A 26,840-nucleotide genomic window follows, 5' to 3' on the forward strand; every position below is an offset into this window, starting at 1 on the left:
TATGTATGAAAGAGTATGTGTGTGTATGTATATGAGTTATGTATTCAGAGAATCTCTTAGGAAGAATATCCAAGAAACCAGAAACAATGGGTCGTCTTTAAGGAAGAGACAGGATAGTTATAGTTCAGAGGTATGAAGGAAACTTCTATATCCTTTTGTCTGTTTTGAATTCTCACCAAAGTTGATATTACCTATTTAAAAATTGATAGGTGTGCTAAATAGCAATGTTGTATTCTGGAATAGAAAAAAGTATAGTAGTGGGGTGCCTGGGTGGCTCAGTCAGTTGAGCAGTCCAACTCTTGATTTTGGCTCAGATCAAGATTCCAGGGTCATGGGATTGAGCCCTGCATCGGGCTCTGTGCTGAGCATGGAGCCTGCTTAAGATTCTCACTCTCTCTCTCTCTCTCTCTCTCTCTCTCTCTCTTCCCCTCTCCCTTACTGTCTCCCTCTTTCTCTAAAATAAAAGAAAAAGTACAGTAGGAAAAAGTCTGGTGAAAACTTACAGTCTGGATTTTAGTTGTCATGCACCAATGTTAATTTCTTAATTTTGAAATTAAGCCAAAGCCAAACAAGCCAAAGTTATGAGAGGTGTTAACATCAGGAGAAACTGAGTGAAGATACCATTTTTGCAACTTTTTATAAACCTAAAATTATCTCAAAAATAAAAAATTTCATAAACCAATAAATAAATATTAAACACTTATTAGGGCAGTTGCAGGGGCAATGGCTTGGAGAGAAGAGGGATTAGAATCAAAGAGGCCAGATGGGAAACTGGGAGTAATCTTGACATGAGGTGCATTAGGGTAATAGTTATGAAAATACAATGAAACGAGCTAATGTGGAGATGAGATTCATTTCAAAAGAAAAAAAATCAACAAAATACTTGCAATAGCAGAAAGCAGAGATAAGATCAGTGATGCCGGTGACAAAAGATGGAACTGAGAGGAGGAAGCTTATTTAAAAGGGAATGAAGTTCATTCATTCATTCATTCATTCATCCATTCATAAGTATTTGCTGGTACCCTCATGCCAGGCTCTATGCAAGGCACTGGGGATATGAATAAGTTTATAAATGCCAAGTAAGAAGTGACCCTAAAATGTCCAAGCTCAATTGTCCAAAAGGCATTTGGACATTACAGGGTGACAGTCCTGGTAAGGGCACAGAACTGGGGTAGCTGAGAAAGATGACAGAGACTGAGGACGAAGAAGCGAAAACTGAGCCATGGGACAGAAACACAATTAGGGGGAGAGAGGAGTAGCAAAGGAGACAGGGAAGGAATGGTCAAAGGGGATAGAAAATAAGTAGGACATGGCAATTTCCTGGAAACCAAGATAAAAGAAAGATTAAAGAAGAAGGGTTCCATCAAATGCACTGTTCAAAAAATGAGGGTAGACAAAAGTCCATAAGACAGTTAACAAGAGAAATAGCTGATGGCAAAGGAGGTCACTCAAGAGAACTTTTTCACCTTCAGTAAAGCCTAAATGGAACCCAAATTACCCAAATTACAGAAGTCAAAATTTTCTTACAAGAAAGCACTTCTAATTTAAAGGCCTTTGGGAAATGAGATCCCATCTATTATCATGCTTCTCAAACTGAGATACTTGAAACCACAAAATAGATCTGTATGCAACATCAATTTTGTTTGGAAGAAAATATATTGAAACAGAGGAATGCAAACTATGCATGAGCTCTGAAGACAAATCCTGAAATTTCAAGCATAGAATGTCTTATAGGAGGTCCCCTTCCAAATTCTAGGGCTACAAATTCATTCTCTGCTTCTTTAAAGGGGTTCTTGGGCAGAGATCTGAGAAGCACTGATGTAATGGCCAGCTATACTGAAATGTACCCTTTCTACTGAAATTCAGGATACCTAGAACTTAAAAAATAACTTTATGGGTGGCTCAGTCAGTTAAACATTTAACTTGATTTGGGTTCAGGTCGTGATCTCATGGTTCGTGAGTTCAAGCCCTGTGTCAAGCTCTGTGCTGACAGCTCAGAGCCTGGAGCCTACTTCAGATTCTGTGTCTCCCTCTCTCTCTACCTTTCTCCCTCTCTCTCTCTCTCTCAAAAATGAACATTAAAAAAAAAAGAAAATGTCATGGAAAAACTATCTAGGGTTAGTGATTTTTGTAAAATCAATGGTCTACTCTGATGTCATGTGAATGGAGAAATTATCATCATTTCTTATCCTAGTGCAATTCTGATACTTAAGAGATTTTTACTGTTTAAAAGAAAATCAACTTTAAGAATGGTTAAAATAAACCAGCTTCTTTTCTAAGTGTTTGGGTTTTTAAACTAAAAGCTATATAGCAAACACCTCTCATATTCCATCTTATATACACTCCCTTACATTTCAAGGCTAAGAAAAAAAAAAAAAAAAGCTAATGCAACGCTAAACCTAGAATATAGAATGACAGCTCTCACAAGTATTTCATTCAGCCCAGGCTGTTGGCTCTCATGATTAAAAACAACTAACAACTATGGGGGCGCGTTATCACTTCTTAACACCACCCATGGCCTATAACTCTCTGCGGTCTCATTTTAAAGGAATTTTGACATTATCATATTTCGAGAAAGCAAATATGAATTGGTAACCTAGGGAATAAACAATACATTATTTTCTTTTCCCACCTGACCTTCATAATCATGAGATTGGTAGAATTCTCAATGATTCCCTTTTCGTCTTAAATATATATTCATGGATGTGAATTGAATACATGCACTTTGAATGTCAGGTAAGTGGAATTATTAACACCACCATGCAATTTGGTATTTCCTGAAAGAAATGAAGCATGTTTCTACAACCAGCAATTCAACTCTCAGGCACACCCCCAAGCAGAGCTTCTCAACTGCCGTGCCATGGTGCCCAGGTAGGCAACAAACAGGTTACAGGTGTGCCCAGATATGGCTCTCCTCAGCTCTCCAGCCAAGCAGAAGCTCCCAGGCCAGAGACACGGCTTTGTTCTTTTAAGGCAGCATGTGAAACAAACACTACCTATCATTTCCTATGTGTGCCATGACATGCAAAAGGTTGAGAAACATTGACAGAGAAGTTCTTGCACATGTATACCAGATACGTATACAGGAATATATGTATATATAGGAACAATGTTTGTAGTATCTAAAAACTGGTGCATCTCAAATGTCTATTGATCAATTCATCTGCTAATAAATTCTGGAGTACTTGTACAATGCAATATTATACAGCAGTGAAAACTAATGAGCAATAGCTATGTGCATTGACACAGATAAATACAAAAATATAATTCTGAGTAAAAAAAAAAAAATTCCCAGAAAAACACGCATGATAGGATTCCATTTTTATGAAGTTCCAAAACATGTTAAACTAATCAATATACCATTTGGGGGTACACAGTGCGTGATAAAAACCACTGAAAAAAGAAAATTAACAAAAAAAAAATTCAGAACTTTAGTTACCTCTGAGGGAGCAAGAGAAGTTTGGGAGAAGAGAGGAATATATACGGTATATTGGAGGTAAAGGTAACAGAGCTTTTTTAAAACTGGGCTATAGGGAAATGTAATATGTTTTCTACATAGTTATTCGATAAACCCTACAGATATTTTATAAACATTGTGTATCTACTCAATATTTAATAAGCATATTTTATAAGAGCCCTACTTTGTCCAAAAGTAGATAGTGAATGCATGTGCTGTCCCTGTAATAGTATGAAGTACATGGAATGGTAGGGAACAGAAAGCATGAAATTCTACAGAACACTGCAGGTCAGGCCCTGAATCTTTCACAAAGGCCCTACAGACTCACACATGAGTGCAACAATAAGAGATTTGAAAGCTAGACAGTAATTAAAATTAAAACAAAATTTAATATGCTATCATTTTATGAGGCACCATATACACAAATTTTAACATTAACTAAAATATGGATTTAAAGAATCAGGACCGAATAAACTGCCAGCCTGTGGATGAATAACTCCTCTTGCTATTTTCTAAACAGTCAACATTTCATTGTGTATTTAGACCACACAAAAGACATTTACAGAATCACAATACTTTAATTCATCATGTATATCCAGCAAATGTTTGCTTAGTCAAATGCCTGTCTGTTTGTCAATGTCATTTAAGGGCAGGTTTATAAAGCTTCAAGAGCAAGAACTGGGTCTGTTTCAACTGATATGACTCCCAAGGAAAGCACAATGAAAACATTTTAAGAATTCTGTCTGTCCTCTGACTCCTTTTATTTTAAGGACTAGACAGTGAAAAGCCATTTTTCTAAGCAGTGGATATTTTGCCAATATAAAAGTGATATAAGCACTTAACCTCCAATAGATACACTTAACCTCCAAATTAATTAAATTTATTATTTTTTATTTGAAATATAAAAGAAATCCAGTTTGAACTCTCCCTTAAAAAAAAAAAAAAACAACTAGCAGCAGATAGGTTAATGTTTACACAAAGCCAATTTTTTTCTCTTTGTTTTTTTTTTTTTTTCCTTTAAAGTTTAATGGGTGAATGACCTTGCTGGAATTCCCCGTCAGTTCTGGAGTATCTGTTTGGAAATTTCAAATAGAAACTACTTTCACATGATACATTCGAATGGTATGCCAAGTGGTATCTGTCTCTGCACCTTCAACCTGGACGTTATATAACAGATGAATCAATAAACTTTACACAAAATGAAAGGCTTCTTTTTCTCCTTATGCTATTTAAGAAAAGATCACTTAAACGTGTTTGGCGTTATATATTTATAGAGCCAGTTACACATAGAAAACCTTCACATATTTACCCTGTTCAAGAAAATTGCCCTTGATACAGCTTCAAGTTATCTAAGACAGACCAGTTTTTAAGCATGTCAAACACTGAACATTTCAGGCTGAAATGAGAATCTGAGCCAAGAATTAATTCCTGTTAACTAGTAAACATTAGTTATACAAGTAGAATAACTATCTTAAAATCTAGATAATATAAGTCATTTTTATTTTGCTTTATTTTGGAATTTCTTAAAATACTTACTTTCACTGAGAGGGAGTTATCTCAGATTTATTGTGTAAGGCTTTGGACACGCTGCCTTTTCCAGTGTGTGGCAATTATGAAACTAACTCGAAACCACCAATAATCAATAGGGTCATAAGTAACAGTGGGGATGATTTAGAACAGAAACAAAAGACTTCCCCAACAAAAATTTTCCCCACACCTCTTAGTTTCACCCTTGGCTCTTCTCTCCCTCATTTTCAGAAGATGAAAGTACATTAAATGTTGCCTAGGATTTTAGCCCAGTCATCTATCCTGCTGTCAAAAATTGGTTCAGGATAGATAAAAATGAAACATTTCACAATCTGAGTTTCTATAGAACTTGTCAGTGTCTCAGAAGTCGAGATGAAGGGTAGAGTGAATGGGGAAAGACTATCAGGGAAAGTTCAGGAGAGGAATCACTGCATTTGAACATTGTCCCTAGACTATTTCTCTACCATTTTATAATAGTGCCTGGAATCTTCTCATTACAGGTTTCTTAAAGAATTTTAATCCATTAGTATGACATCACAATAGTTACAGGATAGAATTAGAAGCCATTGAATTGTTCCTCTTGCCCAAGCTCACAATGTTTCCTGTCCCTACCTACGTCTAGTTAGGAAGAACAATGAATGGGATAGTAATTCAATGTCTAACTGTGGCCCTGATTTTTCAGAGGAAGTTGGAATAAAAATGTGATGGCGAGAGGCAGGGAAGAAAGAAAACTTAATCAAATTTAATGCTCTCAAGCATTCCCCCTTCCATCTCCACGTCCCTATTCCCATCTAGTTAGCAAAAACGAAAAAAAAAAACAAAAACTTTTGCTATTAGTTTAGAAATATTAGTTATGTAACATAAACAATTCATAATTATTTCCTAACCTTTACATTCCAAAATGCTTTCTTTAAAAGTGGTGCAGGGGCGCCTGGGTGGCTCAGTCGGTTAAGCGGCCGACTTCAGCTCAGGTCATGACCTCTCGGTCCGTGAGTTCAAGCCCTGCGTCGGGCTCTGTGCTGACAGCTCAGAGCCTGGAGCCTGTTTCAGATTCTGTGTCTCCCTCTCTCTGATCCTCCCCTGTTCATTCTCTGTCTCTCCCTGTCTCAAAAATAAATAAAACTTAAAAAAAAAAAAAAAAAAAGTGGTGCAGTATAGGGACACCTGGGTGGCTCAGTCGGCTAAGTATCTGACTCTAATTTCAGCTCAGGTCATGATCTCACAGTTGTGAGGTTGGGCTCTGCACTGGGCGTGAAGCCTGCTTAAGATTCTCTCTTTCTCCCTCTCCCTCTGCTCCTCTCCACTCATGCTCTCTTTCTTTCTCAAAATAAAAATAAAAAATAAAATAAATAAAAGACGCAATGCAATATGGACAGATGTCTTAAAGCATATTAGTAAAAACAACGCATCTCAGGCAAGGGAGGGGATTTTAAGAACACCTTTTATGATTTTTAATATATTTTGGCACACATATATTTATAACCAAAAAGATTCCAATAAGGTAATTTTCATTTTGGAAAATAAAAAAATATAAGCCATTCAATGCAAAGATTTTTATGTGATGTTACCTACCAAACAGTAAACTCTTAAATGTAAAAAGAAGTGTTTTGGCTTCTAGGATATAGTTTCATTTTCACAAATTATGGAAAGTATATTCAGAGCCCTTTGTTGTCGTTGTTGTTGTTCAGAGCTTTCTCTTCTTGACCTCCTTTGTCCTAATGACTCCCATATTGATGTATTCTGCTCAGACCTCTTTTTTCTTCTATGGTTAGTCTTGAAATTTCTTAATCAAAAACAGTAATAGCTAATGTATGTTAAGCCAGACATTGTTCTGAACACTTTACCTAATCAATTTAATCTTTACAACAACCCTGGGAGATACTTCCAGTTTAAAAACATACTGTTATCCCCACTTTACAGATTAGCATCTGGAAACAGAGGTGGTTAATACCCCATTTGCAACAGGGCAGAGTAGCAAAATTTGTGTTTTAAATAATTTGCTTGTCTTTTCCTTTTCCTTTGTTGTTGTTGTTTTTTTTAAATCTCTTTAGGAAGTATTCCCAAAGGAATGATACATGGAGAAAAAGGGTATGTGATTTTGTTATTTTCATTATGTATCTCCATGTTTTTTTCCCAGGATTTTTCTTTTTTTTTTTTTTTTTTTTTTTTTTCAACGTTTTTTATTTATTTTTGGGACAGAGAGAGACAGAGCATGAACGGGGGAGGGGCAGAGAGAGGGGGAGACACAGAATCGGAAACAGGCTCCAGGCTCTGAGCCATCAGCCCAGAGCCCGACGCGGGGCTCGAACTCACGGACCGCGAGATCGTGACCTGGCTGAAGTTGGACGCTTAACCGACTGCGCCACCCAGGCGCCCCTTCCCAGGATTTTTCTAATGCAGTGATTCTCAACTTATTGTCTCTGGACCAGCAGCATCACCATTACATGGGAACTTGTTAGAAATGCAAATTATCTATCAGGTCCCATCCATCCCTACTAAATCAGAAACTCTAGGGTAAGGCCTACCAATATGTTTTTGTTTACACACACACGCACCTAATTTTTGTTAAATTACTCCTCTGGAGTGATTCTGATGCATATTAAAGTTTGAGAACCATTGTTCTAAAGGGTAATATAGCCATCGGTTATGCAAAAGATCCCATTTGGCCACATATTTAATGTACTGAGGTGTAACTGCCTATCTTTTACTAATTTTATTGCATCTCTTGGAAAGGGGCACTCATTTCCACAAATATTTATTAAGCATCTACTATGTGCTTGAGAATGAGTGCTTGAAGAGCTAACCGTCTAGTTGGACAAGGAGAAATGTATTTTTTATTATTTTTTTAAATGTTTATTTATTTTTGCAAGAGACAGTGTAAGTAAGGGGAAGGACAGAGAGAAAGGGGGACAGAGGATCCAAAACAGGCTTTGCATTGATAGCAGCAAGCCTGATGCAGGGCTCAAACCCATGAACCGTGAGATCATGACCTGAGCTAGAGTTGGAGGCTCAAGTGACTGAGCCACCCAGGCGCCCCTACAGGGAGAAATTTAATAATTACAATGCCAGGTAGTAATTCAGTGACAGAGATGCACTGATGCTGAGGGGAAGTAAACTGTAGTAGGTTATGTCTTGATCTCTTAGGAATTGCTGTACTCTACCGCACCATTTGAGAAACGTTATTTTATGCCAGTATATCCTACCCCTCACCCAGGGCCCATGCCCCAAATCAGGGCATTACCATAGCAGCACTCACTGTTATACAGTGATTAACAAACTCAGCAAGGTAGTTCCTCCGTGGTTAGAATCCAGAGCCTGTGTAGAGAAAGGAGCCAGTGTCTAGAGTTCCTAAGAGTCTAAAGAGCTTTCCTATTCTACTCCACAGGTAACTTGACAATAATTCACCCTTTTCCCACCACTATCTCATGTTTTTCATGACTGTGTCAGATAGTTTCCAAAATATAAAAACTTTCAAATACCCTCTGTACCCTTCCAAGTTCACATTCTCCTCCATAATACTTTAATCACTATTCTGAATCTAGTGTTTATCAACCCCCCCAAAGTACTATTTTTCATCTTTATGAAAATGTATAAGGTGCTTTTGAAACTTATTTTACTTAACATTCCTTTTTGAGATTGATCCCTGTTGAGGTAAGAAGCTCTATAATGCACTGGTGAATTTATGCCATTGAATGAATAGCCCAGCAAAGTTTATTCATCCATTTTCCTCTTGATAGATGTTTGGGCTATTTCTTTTTTTCTTTCTCTTTTAAAATAGTGATGCAATAAGGGCATCTGGGTGGCACAGTCTATTAAGCGTCCGACTTCAGCTCAGGTCATGATCTCATGATCTCATGGTAAAGGGGTTTGAGCCCCATGTTGGGCTCTGCACTGACAGCATGGAGCCTGCTGGGGATTCTCTGTCTCCAGCCTCCCTCTGCCCCTCCCCTGCTTGCACACATGCATGTGCTCTCTCCCAGAAATAAATAAGCATTTAAAAAATAAAACAGTGATGCAATGAACATTTTAATAGATCACTTCAGCAAATATGAAGGGCCACCACATTTTTAAAAAATGTGTCTGAATCTTCTTTCCCCTTTTTTATAGTTTATATTTCTCTGCTAAAATTCTTCATCTGTTCATGCATATGTCCTGCCTTTTCCACTAGATTCTTTAACATACTAGTCACAATTAAAGTTCCTGTCTGATAGTTCCAACATGAATCATCTCTGGTGCTGGGTCTGTCTGTTGCTTTGTATCTTAAAAATACATATATTTTAAATATATTTCATATATTTTTAAATTTTTGATTTAATGCCACACACTGACTACAGAATAACCATACAAACTAGGGAAAAGAATAGTAACTCTTGGAAAAATGTGCATGCCTATTCTTCTGTCCTGCAACCAGGTAAACTGAAATTCCAAAGAGACATAATCTAGTCAGTAGGTGAGCTGGTTTTATTGTTGCTATAGTTACTTTCTGTGCCTCTTCCTCCAGCAGTGGGCAACAGCTACTTTGTGCTTAGTGTGGACCCCAGGATACTCAGGTTTTATTCAGTGTTCCTGCTCCACACTCAGCTTTCAGTGGTCACTGCATGTCTGTGCCACAGAAGGGGTTCTTTCTCTGCATCCTTGCCCCTTCTGAAGAGATAGACTGCTGTTGTTTGTTACTCATTGTTAAGTGTATTCGTTCTCTTGGTCTGGACTCAGTCTTAGGCAGGCCCTATACGTCTATGCCTCAGGTATAGACACCCCCAACCCCCCGTGGCAGTGAAACTCTGCCTTGTATCTATAAGGGAACACTGCAAAAACCCCTCCAGCACGCCAGACCCCATACTAACCACAAGTAGTAGCAGCAGCTAATGGTGGAGAGTTTCCTGTACCTCCCAGCGCAGAAAGCTTTTGCTTCTACCTTACCCTCAGAAGCAATGAATCTTTGCCTGGACCCTGAAAAACAAAGTTTCCTGTCCCTTCCCCAGTGACTTAAGATTTTTGCTTCACACAAGAAAATTATTGGTGGGGCACCTGGGTGACTCAGTCGGTTAAGCATCTGACTTTGGCTCAGGTCATGATCTTGTGTGAGTTCAAGCCCTGGATCGGGCTCTGTGCTGACAGGGTAAGATGGCTAAATAGGAAGCCCCAGATCTAGTTCTCCCAATGAGACACTAACTTAACAATATATGGTCTAAAAGGCCTGTATGTGGCCTCCAAAAACCAGTTAAGAAGTTGTAGTACCCCGGAAAAACTCAAACCCAAGAACAGCCACATTGAATGGGTAAGAAAGCCATTTCATTTCACCTGTTGTAGCCCTTCCCCCAAGGTGGTACACTTCTGTGTGATCAGAAGTAAACACCCAATCCACAGCAACTCCATCAGAATGAGAAGAACAGAACATTCCAAATATTCGAAAGACTGCCTGAGAGACTGGTTTGTCTCATCTGACTTGGAACGCTGAGGCATACTTTGGATGGATGCCTTGGGGTCACTGGAAATGGGAGAACACAGAGTTGAGCTCTTGCACCAGAAAGCCTACAATACCACAGATGAACATCAGAGCGAACAAAAGATTACCAACTCCTGAAAAAGCAACTGGAGAACCTTTCTAACTGGCACGCAAACAAGCCCAGAGAAGATGCATACCCATGCCAAGTTTGAGAAGTCTCCAGAATCTTTAGTTGGCTGACTGATGAAAGTCTCCCTGTGTATGAAGCCAGTCCATAGAACCGAGAGAGGTAGCTGTTTTTTCAAATGCACAAATCCCAGCAAAATTCCCTGAAAAAACAGAAACGTGGCCCAAAGTCAAGGGAACAAAATAAATCTTCAGAAACTGATCCTGAAGGGATGGAAGTGCATGAATTACCTGACAAAAAATGCAAAACAATCATCTTAAAGATGTTCACTGTGCTAAAAGAGAGCATGGTCAAATAAAAGAAATTAGGAAAATGATGCATGAACAAAATGAGAACACCAACAAAGACAGAAACAGAAATTCTAGAGCAGAAGAAAACGAATGGGAAAATCCCCAAATATGTGGAAATTAAACAACACACTCTTAACCACGGTCAAAGAAAAAAAATCACATAAGAAATTAGAAAACACTTTGAGACAAATAAAAACAGAAACACAACATACCAAAATTTATAGGGGGCAACAAAAGCAGTATTAAGAATGGAGCTTATAAGGGGCGCCTGGGTGGCTCAGTCGGCTAAGCGTCCGACTTCGGCTCAGGTCACGATCTCACTGTCCGTGGGTTCGAGCCCCGCGTCGGGCTCTGTGCTGACTGCTCAGAGCCTGGAGCCTTTTCAGATTCTGTGTCTCCCTCTCTCTGACCCTCCCCCGTTCATGCTCTGTCTCTCTCTGTCTCAAAAATAAACGTAAAAAAAAAAAAAAAAAAAAAAAATTAAAAAAAAAAAAAAAAAAGAATGGAGCTTATAGCAGTAAATGCCTACATTTAAGAAGAAAAAAGAAAGAAAGAAAGAAAGGAAGGAAGGAAGAAAGAAATAAAGAAAGATTAAAAGTTAAAAAAAATAAAGAAGAAAAAAGATCTCAAATCAATAACCTAACTTAAAGAACTAGAAAAAGAACAAACTAAACCCAATTAGCAGAAGGAAGGAAATAATAAAAATTAGTGCAGTAATAAACAAAATTTGGAAAAAATTTAAAAATCAACAAAATGAAAGGCTGATTTTTAAAAAGATCAACAAAATTGACAAGTCTTAGCTTCATGAAGAAAAATTAAAAAAGAGAAAATTCAAACAAAAATCCAAAGTTGAAGAGGAAATACTACAACTGATACTGCAGAAATAAAAAAATCAGAGAGTACTATGAGCAACTATCAACTGTGTACCAACATGTCTCCTCATATTCTTTTTTTTTTTTTTTGAGAAACATGGAACATAAATGAGTTTTCAAAAATACACATTTTCATTATTTCTCTAAGTCTAATGTTGGTTCAGTTCTCCTCTTTCAATCCTGAAAAGCAGGGCAGAACAGAAGATTTTATTTCAAAAAGTACTGTTTATGTCCAGGTCAAAGATAGAAAGGAGAAAGGTAAAAAAGAAGAAAAAGTCAAATAAGAGCACATTTTGCCAGTGGAACCCCACCTAGCTAAATATTCTCATCTTTTGCTTCAAAATACCAGCCTTGTTTAACAAAGTACTGCAGTTAACTGAAAGGCTTGCAGTCTACACTCACACACATCCCCTGTTTATCTCTGACCTACAGTGATCTCCACAATTCTCAGACTCAGTTTTAAATGGCAAAAAGACAAAACAGAATTGGGAAAGTATACATCACATGAACACAAAGGCATGTACTCTATGATGTCCCATTTAACTTCACACACACACACAAATACACACACACATGCACGCACATACACACCAGGTAACTTTCATTTTGGTTACTATATCGGTGAAAGATTTCTTGAAGTCTAATTCATCTGCTTTACTCCCAATCCTTCACCTCAATTCAATTGTTAATTATATAAAAGTCTATTTCTTTTTTTCAAGTTTTATTGATATAATTAACATACATAACCTTGCATTGGTTAAAGTGTAGGGCAATCATTTGATACATGTATATACTGCAGAATGAAAACTCTTTCTTTTTTTTTTTTTTAAGTTTATTTATTTTGAGAGAGAAAGAGTGTGAGTGGGGGAGGGGCAGGGAGAGGAGGAGACAGAATTCCAAGCAGGCTCTGCATTGTCAGGGCAGAGCCCTACACAGGGCTCCAACCCACAAACTGCGAGATCATGACCTGAGCTGAAGTCGGACTTTTAACCGACTGAGCCACCCAGGCGCCCATGAAAAATCAATTTCTAAGTTGCCAATTCTCTACCTCAAGAGGAAGGAGGCCATAACCACTGGAATCTCATACTATCTTATGATTAGAGTCAGAGAAACTAGAATAATTAATGTCCTGGTAGGTTTCTTTGACAGTGGACTTTCAAAATTATTCCATTACTAAGTTTGAATCAACCTTGGAAATGTCCTGCACACAATATAAGCATGGTGGCCATGACTGTCATCTCTCAGATGTAGCAGAGGCTTTATTATGGATAGACTGTTCATGTTTTATACCAATGGAGAATTTCCTAATACAGATAGCAAGTTCTTTCTAGGAGAGTAATTTCATGGGAGCACCTGGGTGGCTCAGTCAGGTAAGCATCTGGCTCTTGATTTTGGCTCAGGCCAAGATCTCATAGTCAAGCCCCGAGTTTGGCTCTTCACTGACAGCATGGAGCCTACTTGGGATTCTCTCTCCCTCTCTCTGCCCCTCCTGGACTCATGTGTGTGTTCTCTCTCTCTCTCTCTCAAAATAAATAAATAATACATTTTTAAAAGAAGAGTAATTTCATGACTTCCTATTGTTAAATCAAGTAGGTTTTCTGGGTTTCTATGTATGACCCCAATGTCTGTGACCTGTGCCACAGAACAAAGTTCATTATTCCAGTCCAATGATCATTTCTGATCAAGTTAAATTCTTTAATAAGCCAAATTTACAACTTGCCTCTTGTTCTGGGTGCTGGGGAGAAACAATGCTGAATAGTGTGTCAGTCAGAGGTAAGTACCATGGAGAAAAATAAAGCAGGGAAGGGGAAGAGAAATGTCATGGGGTGGTGATGAGTTTACAATTTTAAATAAGACGGTCAGAGAGGGACTTATTGAGGGGACAAACCGTGACGTGAAGGAACTGAAGATGAGAGATTAAACCCACAAAGATATCTAAGGCAAGAGCATTTCAGGCACAGGGAATATCAAGTACCAAGTTCCCAAGGCAGAACAGAGATTTGTGTTTCTGAGGGTCAGCTAGGAGACCAGAATGGCTGGGGCTGACCATCAGATGATCGAGAGATAAGGGGAGAGCAAAGGCAGCTCAGGTAAGGCCCTGGAGACCATCATAAAGACTCTGGCTTATAAATGGAATGAGATGAGAAGCAACTGGAAGGTTCTGAAGAGAAGAAATTACATAAATTAGAAGAATGTACAGTATCTGAAATATCTAAATGAAAAGAGTGGTAGCTGTGGGAAGCATTAGTCTGCAAATATTTACTGAATCCATACTATTTACTAGGATTTTCCTAGGCACAGAGCCCAACACAGGGCTTGAACCCACAAATCTTGAGATTATGATGTGAGTCAAAGTCAGATGCTTAACCGACTGAGCCACCCAGGTACCCCTAGAGTTGTGTTTTTTGAAGATGACTCAAAAGAAATTAGAGTTGTATTTTTAGAAGATGACTCTAGGGGCACCTGGGCGGCTCAGTCGGTTGAGCCTCCGACTTCGGCTCAGGTCATGATCTCTCAGTTCGTGAGTTCGAGCCCCGCGTCCGACTCTGTGCTGACAGCTCAGAGCCTGGAGCCTGCTTCGGATTCTGTGACTCCCTCTCTCTCTGCCCCTCCCCTGCTTGTGCTCTGTCCCTCTCTCTCAAAAATGAATAAACGTAAAAAAAAAATTTTTTTTAAAGATGACTCTAAAAGCAATGAGATTAGAGGAGTAAGGAGTGTGTACAGCAGGCCAATCAGCTATTAAAGAAGTGAGGGCAAAGATAATGGAGGTGTAAATAAGTGTAGTGGATGTGGGAATAGAAAGATGTGGAGAGTTTGAAAGACACTTAGGAGGGAGAAAAGACAGAATATGATGGATTAAATTCCTGAGAGTTGAGGAAGAAAGTCAAGAATGGCTGAGGTTGCCTACTTTTCTTGACTTTTTGTGTAGATAGATCCTATCTCCTTCACAGAGAGAATATAGATACCGATGTGATTCCTTCTGCAGAGGAGGAATAAGAAAAAGCTGATCATATATGCTAATAAGCCTATATGCCATTGCTGCCAATTGTTATACACAAATTGCACAAGTTATGCAATTTGTTGTTTCCACTGATGTATGAAACTTGGCTATGACTGTTCAGCAAAATAAAGCAGCTGGATTCTACATCTTAAATCTTCTGATAAATATTCATGTTGCTAGTATTATATAGATTTATATAACACAAATTATATACATGATTTAAGCACATTTACATTATACATGCTTACAAAGCAGGGAACATCAATGTTTTCTACAGCATTCCATCAAAGCTTAAGTAAATAATCCCAAGGCACCAAATATAAATTTTCAGTACACTATAGCACTAAAGACTTAGTTCTTTAAAAGTCACCTTATTCCTACCAATGCTGTCACCAAAAAAGTGGATTATCTGTTTTTAGGAAAAGTTGAATAATACTGGTGACTTACTTAAGTCATTAAAGATAAATTTAGGGGGCGCCTGGGTGGCGCAGTCGGTTAAGCGTCCGACTTCAGCCAGGTCACGATCTCGCGGTCCGTGAGTTCGAGCCCCGCGTCAGGCTCTGGGCTGATGGCTCAGAGCCTGGAGCCTGTTTCTGATTCTGTGTCTCCCTCTCTCTCTGCCCCTCCCCCGTTCATGCTCTGTCTCTCTGTGTCCCAAAAATAAATAAAACACGTTGAAAGAAAAAAAAAAATTAAAAAAAAAAAAAAAGATAAATTTAGTCACTCAAAGAAAGACAACTTGACATTTTCTCTTTTAGAGACCATCAAACTCCTAGTCGTGCTAACTATATTCTCTATAGCCTGTCTGCCTGGAGTCCTCAAACAACTTTAACCTAAATGGGAGCTTTTTGTTTTCCATTAGGCCAAGAAGACAAAAGCAAAAGATTTTTAAAAGAAAATACATTTGATACAATCTTTCTACTAGTATGAGGTTGAACCAACCTTAAATGTTTTTAACATTTAAGAGTTGATGTGTCAGAGTTGATGGTATTAGAATATTAAATAAAATACCCAGAAGGCCTAGAGGCTTTCTTTGTGCTCTGAAATGAAAAAAAATCTCATTAATTAGGCTAAAAATCAGAGTGATATTAATCGTCAATTCCTTTGTCACAAATAGCAGTAGTATGAAGTAAAAAAGAAACGGTGTCCTAAGAATCCAAATGGGTAGAAAAGCATTAATGCTAAAATAAGACACCTGGATCAGCGACTACAACTCATAGGAAAAAAATGCATTTTATTTATGACGAAGTACACAAATACAAATACACACACATTCACACATACATATTACTGTACTCTTACTGTGTGGGATGCAGGGTGAAATTTTTTGCTCTACGTTCCTTCACTTAACAAAAATGCTGGTCACAACTTAGTAGGCAAATGCTGTGAGCTACGAATGTATTACAACACATAACTGCTCTAGAGGAATATAAATGCTAACTTACAATTTTAGGGAAATTTACAGTTTTCTTCCTTCTTAGAATTAGCCTGCAAGAGTACTCTGAGTACTCAGTGAAAACAAAAATTAACATAGCCTTGTTCCCATGTATGTATCCTGGATGTGATGTCCACTTTCAATGTGCTTAAATCATCTACATTCCCAGGCCCAAGACCTGAGGGAATGACTTGTAACAGGACTCTATGCCCATACTGCACATTTATATAAAAGTCCTTTTTATATACATTATTTCATTTGACCCTCACAACAACCCTGGAAGGTAGGCAGGGAAGATATTATCAGATTTACTTTACAGATGAAATTAAGGTTGAGAGGGTATGTGACTTTCCCAGTTACAAAATATCTAGTAAGAGGCAGAGAATAAGCATCATTAACTTTTAGGTCAAGGGCTCTTCTCTCTAAGCCACTGACAATATAATCTGACCTCAAATATTTTTACCACTTCACTCTCACTGCTTTTTGTTGATTCAGGTTTTTATAGGCTACAACAAAAGACCTGATTCTAAACTTATCATGCCCAGTTTATGCTTCTCTACTGATGAAAACTATGGCCACTGGACATATATTCCTTTGGAAGGCACTGTTCCTTGGCTCCAATCTGAAGGAACATAAGCAATATGAAAGACCGTAAAGGCCAAGGAAATTGAAGAGAAATCAGAGGAAAGGATATAAAATGGAATGCTTTGGTGGATTTTAGTCCCTGTAAGCTTTTACTTTTGTAAGAGGATTCAATGAAGAGCTTTAATGCAGATGAAACTTGAGGCTTTTGAAGAGGATCTAAGTCTTGATGAAGTTATTCAAACTCAAATCTTGAATGCATAATGATGGAGGGCCCCACGGTCTTCAAAAATGTGTACTTGATGTTTAAAACACACACACACACACACACACACACACACACACAAATTCTACTAGCAAGCCTAATCAATTTTTTTAAGGGTTCTGAAAAGCTTTAACTCTTTGGCCAATAATTAGACTACCAGATACCATGCTGAAAGAATAGAAAGAGAAAACCCAAGTGAAATAAAGAAAAAGAAAAGGAAACAAAGATTTTAAGAGATATAGTATACAGAATGGCTAAATATGCTCACTGGCTTATCTAATTAATATTCTTCAAATTGCAGAAATCAAACTTCTTATAGAACCAACCGGGGCTGTAGTCAGATAAACTGACTTAATGATAATTTCCTGAATCTCTCTGATCACTAGCCACGGTATTCGATAGTCTAAAACAGCTTTTGATCTTTGAAAGCATGGCCAAAATATTTGTTGGAAGAGACAGCATAAAATAAGGTTGCTTTTGTGGGGTACAGAAAGAAACTGAACTAGGAATATTATGGTTTGAAAATATTTAACAAGGGAGAAAAGACAACACCATACAGTGGAAAAATTCAGACCAGTTTGCAGGTTTTAATGAAAAACATATAGTAAATCTCACGGACTACCTTAGTGCTCATTGTTTCTTTTTATTTTATGTCCTCCTATAAACCTGCCTTTTTTCCAAGAAAACTTTTAAGCTTTTAAAAATTAACAATAATAATAGCAACTAATATATACTGATTCTATACTTTGTGCTGGGCACTACTCTAAGAATTTTATGTAGATTAATTTATTTAACCCTCACAACAATCTTATGAATTTGATAATTGTGTTATCCTCAATTTACAAAGGAAGAAACTGAGGCACACAAAAATTAAGAAAATCTGGTAGTTTACCTGGCTGATAAATAGTGGAATTAGGATTCAAACTCGGGCCCTCTGTCTCAAGACTATCAACCTATACCCACTAATATAAAATTGGTTTCAGTGCAACAAAATCGACCAAGACTAAGGCTTTCTTCAAATCAGCATTCTGCCATGTCACAATCTTTCACTGCATGTTCTGATTAGAAAGGATAGTGACTAATTTCAGTTTCCAAACAGGAGTAATGTAGAATCAGTTTCAGCAGTCACTACTCCAAAGTGACATCCTGCAGGAATGTCAAAGGACTTTAAAAATAACATACCACTAAAATATTAATAATGGTAGGGGATTATAGGTGATTATTTCTCTTTTGGTGATATATAAATATAAATATATATATATATGTGTATATTTATATCACCCCAAAATGTATTTCTGTATTCTAGTTTTTGTCAAGTGGACATGGGTCACTTGTATAATAAAATAAAGGCTGTTACACATGTCATCACCATTATTAGCATGGATATATATTGAACTTACAATAGCACTTGGCCCACTCACAATTTGCTGCTTCTAGCATACTGTGGGGTAAGATACCAGTTAATTAAGCCTATTAGAACTATCTTTTAAAAAAAAAGTCAATAAACTGACTAAGGACCTAAGAAAAAGCCTATGGGTTTTGCATCTTAAAATTTGGCAAGTCAGGTAATTTTTAAATTTACTTCCTGGTTTAGGTAAGTTGAGATTAGTGGATAAGTGATCGGTGGATAAGTTAGCTATCAGTATTTAATGACAGGGATGATACGGGCACCTGGGTGGCTCAGTTGGTTAAGCATCCGACTTTGGCTCAGGTCATGATCTCGCCGTTCCTGAGTTCAAGCCCTGCATTGGGCTCTGTGCTGACAGCTTGCAGCCTGGAGCCTATTTCAGATTCTGTGTCTCCCTCTCTCTCTCTGCCCTTGCCCTGCTTGCGCTCTGTCTCTCTGTCTCTCTCTCAAAAATAAATAAATATTTAAAAAAAACTTTAAAGACAGGGATGATAGAATGTATACTCATACTGTGATAAATACTTCATTGCAGTATAAAAAGAAATTGTTAGGATTTGAAAGGAACCTTTATAATAATCTAGTACAATCTTCCATACAATGAGAATCCCCTATACAACAGTCCTGATGTTCAATGTTCAATATCTGCTTAAGCAGCCCTAATGACCTCAAGTTCACTGCCTCTAGACACAATCTGCTCCCCTGCTGACTAGTTTCCTACCTTTATTTGGCCTCAAACAACAGACAAGTATGCTTCCTAGCCTACAGTTTCTCCAACTCTTCCAAAGTCTTCTATTTTCTGAACAAAATGGTCCAGTCCCCTCCATCTAGATCACCACAGTTATCCTTTTACATAATCACAAAACTGATTAAAAACAATTCTTGTGTTCTTCAAGGTATAAATAACAATGAAATCAGGTTCTGTAGAATAATGTCTTGTTAGTTAGTGGATCTAGTTCATCCATCTTGGTCATACACAATTGGAAAGGTAGTAAAGACTTATGGTCCGAGCTCAAATTCAAATTGAACAGCCATATATTTTTGAGTGCTCCTTTCTTTTCTCTTCCCCAAAACAATACCACAGAACAGAATCTTAAGATATACCTTCATCCATAATCTTACATGTAGCTAGATTTTAATTTTCTCTCAGGCTTCTATCTACCTTGCCATCACTTGAACTTGTGAATGATCTTAAAACATCCCAAATTCTTTAAGTTGCTCTCATAATCATGAATTAGCCCACGACAGGCCCAGCTCTGAGGTCTTAAAATTCTGACTTTTTCTCCTGTGCTAACTGGGTATCTTTCTATCCAGAACTTCTGGTTTTACAGAAAATTGTATATACATTATATACATTATTATTGTATACATTATACATTTATATACATTTTATATACATTATGTGTAAAATAAAATATATATGCATTTTATAAATCCATATCTATATGCATAGACAAACACGTATACATGTATCTTCCCCAATTCTATGTTATCTACATGTAACTTTCCTGTTCACGTGCTCCTTTCTTTCTATGTGTTACCTTTACCATATCCATCTTGACTCTGGAAAACACAGTCTACCCTTGGATTCAATTCATTGCAAGAAAAGGAGTCCAACTCTAGGCATCCTGCCCAATGATTTCCACTTTGTGGCTTGTAGTGATTAATCTCATTGACCTCAAGAAGCAAAGCATCATTTAACTTAAAGGATTATATGCAAAATACTCTGCCAAAGTATGTATAAAACACCTAACATACCATAATCTGTTCTATTGCATTAATCATGACTCAGTCCCCCTGATAAGTGGCCTTCATTTTGATTTCATGAAATACACAATCAGTGGTATCATAGAGGTATGTATCTTACAAAGCCTATTCTTAAGCAAGTTTCAAATAAAATCCCTTTACTAATGAAATGAAGATTATTATATCTTTAAATTTCTTGTATTCACCTATTACTATTCCAAATTTCCCACAATGAAACTGTGGAAAGACAAAGATGGCTAGAGAAGTAAATGTCACGAGAAATTTTTGCTGAGTCCCATGACAAATAATCAGTCACTTCAAACTATTCTTTGTGGTTTACTGATTGTGCTAACAGAGAGAATAAGCCATTCTTTGAAATGTTTTAAACCAGCTCTAAACATCAAGACAAAGTAAAAGAATAACTAAGATTTGTTTAAAGAGTAGAGTCCTTCAATTGCAATTCAAATAAAACAAAGTCCATCACATTCAGTAATACTGAGAGGCTCAGAAGAACCATGCCTATATAATGCAAACCTAGCTTGCAAACAAAGGTAACATCCATATTACCTAGTGAGGTCAGCAACATGCTATAAATTCTATGTGAGTATAAATTCAAGATTAAAAGCCTATAATAATATCATCAAACCTTCCATGCAGCTCTGACAAAATGTTACCTCACTTAGGCAACCCTACTCCCTCTGAATGATGCAAATAATTATAAGGACAAAAGTCATAGGAATAGTTGTTGGCTCCCATAATTCTTAAATTAGGCTGAAGCCTTGTCATTTGTTTGTTCTTTAGTATTATAAAAACATGTTCATAATTGAAAATTCAATCCACCAAAAAGAGTATACAGAAAAAAATATGTCATCTTCCTACTGTAAACCTATAGTCCCATTTACCAGGAGTACCTGTCAATAGTTTCTCACATAGATTTAAAGAAATTTTACATGTATATATATAAATGTATGCTTTTAAAAACACAAAGTGAAAACATACTATACAAAGAGTTCTATATCGTTTTTTTCTCAGTTAACAATATATCTTAGAGGTTTTGCCATATCTCTGCCTATGAATTTGCTTCGTTCATTCTAAGAGCTACAAAGTACTACGTTGCATGAAGGCATTTATTTAACCAGACCTCTGCTGAGGGATGTTTAGGTTATTCCTACTTTGCTTTTTTAATTTTAAATAATATGGTAATGATACCTTTATATACAAATTTTTGTATGCAAGCACAAATATATATGAAAGATGAACTCCTAGAAGTACTGGCTGGTTTTGGAATTGAGCAAATTCTAAAAAAGCAGTCAGTGTGTCTACAAAGGAGACCAGGAAAAACTATAAGTTTAATGCTTAGTGATTAAAAGATGCTGAACATGATCACAAAGTTAGAAGTTAAGGATTTGAAAGTTAAACTCCTAAGCTAGGAAAGGTGAAATAGGAAAAAAAAACAGAAAGCTGACCCCTGGGACAGAAAGATAAAAGGCCTGTAGAATGAATCATGTAAGAGATTTTTTTTTAAAGGAAAAAAAAATAGCATAAATAAAGCAGGATAAAGGGTGAAAAAAAAGAACTTTTTTTTTTTTTTTTACTTTTCTCGCTTTAACCTAACATATAAAGTAAAATTGGCCAAAAGATTTGGTACATATATTATTACAGAGCCAAACTTGGATGTGAGATGATTTAAATGACTATCTGAGGCCCTATTGCTACAGGGTATCCCCAGGTTGATATATTCTATCAGGCCCTAATGTGCTGAGGGATCTCCCAAAAAAAAAAGAGGGTAGAGCAGTAATCTTCCAGGAATAATATAACTTGCCAATCTCTTTAATTTCTGATCAATTTTATAGGGAATGGTAATAATTGCCTCATATATACAGAACAAACTTCTCTCTGGAAGGTCTAGATTAAAACATAATTTGAAGAGACTCATTCTACATTTTCCAAACACAATCCTACAATTACCTAGACCGATCCAAGGCTGTTCTATTTCTCACCTAACATAAAACATAGTCAACAACTTACCTTTCCCAAAGTGCTAGGATTTGAATGCCACAATACAAATTGATTCATGTTTTTGTCCAATAATGGTCGGTGGATTTCTTTAAATGAAGTCCATGTTAGAGTCCATTGATATCAGTGTTCTGCAAAACTGAAACCTCAAGAACGTCAATGCACATACTTAAGTTACCACTTGGACACTAACTTACTATGAATAATAGTTGTGATAGTTATTATTATGAATATAGACATTTAGATATGCAAAATCAGTGAATATGACCTTGGACAGCAGAGTGAGGTGGCAAAACTATATTTTCAAGTAAGACATTACTATTAACAAAATCTAGAGGATCTCAAAACAGTGCTTTGTACCAAATTTATATGTATTCTAAAGGTGGCACCATAGTGAGAACATGTAAAGATGGTAATGATTTGGATACCAACACTTTCCAGAAATTGGGAAAACAAGTTTTAAAGGCAGGCAAACTTTTTAAATTTAAATGACTATAAAAATGTATTTACATGTCTACTTTCTAGGTTTTTTCAACCTATTTTTAAAAATATCTTGAATTTCTTTTTTACGATTTTATTTTTAAGTAATCTCTACATCTAACACAGGGCTCAAACCCACAACCCTGAGATCAAGTCACATGCTCCACTGACCGAGGCAGCCAGGTGCCCCTTGGATTTTTAAATCTAAAAATGCTTACTAGTTTCTTCTCTGTAAAAACAAACAAAGGCATACATTCAGGTTTTCCTATTCCATTATATCCAGTCTAAAAAGATTCTAGAACCTCTTAGGAGCTACATTAGACAGCACAAAGCCCATAAACACAATCACTGCATCCAGATAATGATTCATGCCCAGATCCCGTTACACTGCCTGATGTGTCCGTCCTCCACACTTTTTCTCATTTGACAATCGAAACCAATCTGGTTACAGCACCTGTTCTTTAGGTCTGTGCCCATTCTTCATCACATTTAAGACACCTAAACAAATATTTTATAGAGAAGACAATTTAATCTCCTGGGAGTCATTCTTTTGGATGCCTCCTACAACTGTGTGTAAGGAGTTGATGTTATGTGAACACACCAGGTGAAATCTCTGACTGGACTTTTATAAATTAATATTTTCATCTTTGTTATGAAATAATTCTTATTTACCTCTCAAATGTAATTAGTACCCCAATATAAGAAAGAAAACATGGAAAAAACAGAAAGTAAGTTACATTGCTGAAAAGAAAGCACTTATATCACTAATTAAAAGCTCCGTGCTACACCTGCAGCTTACCGTTTGATGGCCACCTCCCCCACCTACCCCATTACCTGGAAGTTCTTCCCAGAAAAGTAAAAGAATCTGAAAGAAGCTAAATTAGTCGCCTTATCCTCCACGCCCACCATCGAAAATATTAAGACAAATATTTCTAAATTGCAATAACCCCACAAAACAACAATCGTGTTCTGAATACTCCTTCAGCATCCTCGTAACTCACAGGCTAGCAAACTAAATTGGAGTCACTTCCACACTCAGGTAGAGATCCTGAAGTTCGGGAGAAGTTCTCCCTTCTCAGTGAGAATCTGGTTCGTGCGTTCATATTAAATTATTCATTCATCCAACAACATCTAAAGAATGCCCAATAGTGGCAAGGCATTGTCCTGGATTAAGAGGTGAAGTACCTGTCCCCTATTAACAGAACGGAGGCGGGGGTCGGAGTGAGTAAGAAATGAACTCTAGATCTGCTCATCTCAATGCCCAGGCTCCACCTCTAACCCCAGAGCGCCAAGGCTCAGGAGCTCATGAACCCCCGGCGATGACCAATTCCTGAAGTCTCAACCTGTATTTCCTCGACGACCTGGGTCCTCACAACCCGGTTCCCAAAGTTCCTCGCACCCCTGTCTCCCCGGGCAGTCCCACGGCAAGGAGCTTTTCTTCCAGCCTAACGCAAGCCACCTCTCCCTGCCCAAACTGGGGCCTGCAGCAAGCTAGGCCGCCAACCTCAACTGCCACCCCTGACCCCGTCCAAGTTTGGCCCGCAGGTTACCTGCCCCGGATCCAAGGTTCCAGGATGACCACAGACGCTCCGCCCCTCCCATCGCGACGCCCTCCACCACCAGGGACCGCCTCCAGGGCGTAACTTCCTGTGCATCACTTCCGGCCGAAATTCCGCTACGCCAGGTAGTCACGCTCAGCGCCCAACCTCGCTAGATGTCACTTCCGATTTCTTCCTCGGTTTCCCCCGGATCCCAAAGCGCTCCTGATCCTATTTATCGGGTTCTCTTGCGGCCAGCTTTTTTAAACGGTTGTATAATCCAGCTCGGAGAAGTTCATTTTTTGTTTTTCAGACTTCTTTGCCAGCTTCTGCAGGCTTCTGAAGTTTCTTATGCTCCCTCTGTGTCTTGAACACAGATTGTTGTGATTTTTCCGATTTCTCTGCGCCGTGGAGTGCTTGGGAGTGTGGGCAGCTGTGCTGCCAAGTTCCGAATGCTGCCTCTCACTTGTAAGAGTGTTAACCTTGGCAAGTCACTTAACCTTTCTGTGCCCGTTTTTTTGTGAAACAGAGATGATCCTCGTACCTGGAACATGGAGGGGGTGTATTTCTTGAGATTATACATGTAAAACTCTGGCTCAATGAAGGCTTAACCATTAGAAGCACTCTCTTGTTTCCTGTTGGAACATGTAAGTAGTTAGGAAAGCTGGAACCGATTTTCCTGTTATCTGTTGTATCCTCAGCATGTAATGAAGTGATTAATGATACTTGGTACCTTCCTCTGAACTGTGAGCTCCTCCAAAGGTGGAATTTTGTATAGGAACATACTTCAGCCCTATTTGAAATCACCTACCTGCTTGGTTATTATGCTAGATACTGGGAGAAAGGTGAATAAAACCCAGGTTCTTCCCTCAAAAATATGGAGATAATAAATTGTGGAAGAAAGAAAGTTAACCGAGGAAAAAACTGGAGATCAGTTGAGGTGAGAATTTATCCTTACAACAAAAACCTCACAGAATGTTAGAAGTGAAAAGAACTTTAATTTAGTTGACCTCTTGATGTTACAAGTAAGGAAAACTGGATCCAAAGAAGCAACTGACTAAGAGTCACACAATTAATGGCAGGGCTAGGACTAGAAGTGGAGTCTCAAAATCCTCACTACCTTCCTCCATTTCCCAAATCTGCCTCAAGGTGTTAATTAGGTAAAAGCAGGTTCACTTTCAAGACCTTCACTCTTAAGTGAAAAGGACTAGGAAAATCCCAGTCCAGGAGAGGCAGGAGCAATGTAACCTAGCAGATGTCACATGATTCTGAAGGAGCAATGTAACCTAGCAGATATCACATGGTTCTGATGATCATCTATCTGAATGTTCTGGTCTGGCACTGCTGAGTTCATTTCAAACACAGTCCCCTCTCGCCTGGCATATTTCTTATATTTACCCAGAACTGAGGGATGAAGCATTCACTCCTGTGAGTTCTATCTTGTTTTAATTGGCTGGATAAGAATAAGTAACTGATCCAAGCAGTAACCAAAGGTTAACAGAAAGATTGTGAATGCATTGCCAATAATTTAACAAAATTTTATTTAGACTTCTTTATTGCTAGGAATTTCTCTTAAATATTTAATCTTTGTTCTAGGAATATTGACAAAGCTAGCATGGTATTATTATTGAAATGTCAGTAATAAGTCTATGTTCCAAATAATCAGGTAATTCCATAGACCCATAGAATAATGTAATTGGTGTGGATGAAATTTAAAGTTTTTTCCAACTCAATCACTTAAAAAAGTCAATGACATTTTTAGTGTATCTATGGACCATAGGTATTAAATAATCTACTGAAAATCACAGTTAGCCAGTGGCAGTCAATAGAGAACTGATCAGAATCTAGAATGACTAGTTCTGACTAGAATCTAGAACTGACTAGTTCTAGAATCAGCCTCTTGATTCCATTCATTCATTTATTCATTCATTCAGGAGAGACACCATGCCAGGCATTGGGATACAAATATGAATAAAATAATCTTCCTTCGAGGAACTTCCTATCTGGTGTGGGAGGCAGAACTTATTTTTCTTAAGATTTTATTTTTTTAAATATAATTTATTGTCAAATTGGCTTCCATATAACACCCAGTGCTCATCCCAACAAGTGCCCTCCATTAAGTAATCGCTACATCCAACATGGAGCTCGAACTTACAACTTCGAAATCAAAAGCCACATGCTCTACTGACTGAGTCATCTGGGCACCCCAGAGAGGCAGAACTTTTAATGGAAAAAATAATTCAGTGTTAATATTATCATAGGTTCATCTAGTTCCTTCTTTCAATCAAAATAATTTTGCCCTTTTGCTACCAAAATACTATAACTTGATAAAAATAAATGCAAAAAAATATGTTTTAATTATATGTAAAATCTTTCAAAGCACATTTTTAAGAGTTTGAAACAATCACAATTCACATTGGTCTTAGAGTCAACATTTGGGTTCTAAGCCTACATCTGCTATTAACTAGCCACGTGAACTTAGACAAATCACTTCATTTCTCTGGGCCTCAAATTCCTCTTTAAGGTCCTTCCTGGAGTAAACATTTTCTTGTTTTGTGTAGTAGAAAACAATGTGTATTTCCCACTGTGACTA

At 37.6% G+C, this 26,840-nt stretch overlaps 1 protein-coding gene across 8 annotated transcripts in view; it reads right to left on the reverse strand.

Moving 5' to 3' along the window:
• Window positions 1-24,346, reverse strand: part of MAP3K13 (mitogen-activated protein kinase kinase kinase 13) — a 170,754-nt gene extending 146,408 nt beyond the window's left edge. For 4 of the 8 annotated variants that reach the window (XR_006193180.1, XM_042903685.1, XM_042903684.1 and 1 more), the window contains exons 1-2: window positions 24,260-24,346; window positions 22,242-22,368 (exon numbers count right to left, since the gene is read on the reverse strand). The gene's annotated coding sequence lies outside the window, so the exon portion shown is untranslated. Of the gene's footprint in view, window positions 1-4,993; window positions 5,463-22,241; window positions 22,376-24,259 lie in introns of those variants that run through there. The other 4 variants (XM_042903688.1, XM_042903686.1, XM_042903683.1 and 1 more) reach the window with 3 other exon arrangements.
• Window positions 24,347-26,840: the final 2,494 nt, after the last annotated feature.

The sequence above is a fragment of the Panthera leo genome, chromosome C2 (assembly GCF_018350215.1).
Source record: "Panthera leo isolate Ple1 chromosome C2, P.leo_Ple1_pat1.1, whole genome shotgun sequence".
In the NCBI taxonomy this organism is placed as follows: domain Eukaryota; kingdom Metazoa; phylum Chordata; class Mammalia; order Carnivora; family Felidae; genus Panthera; species Panthera leo.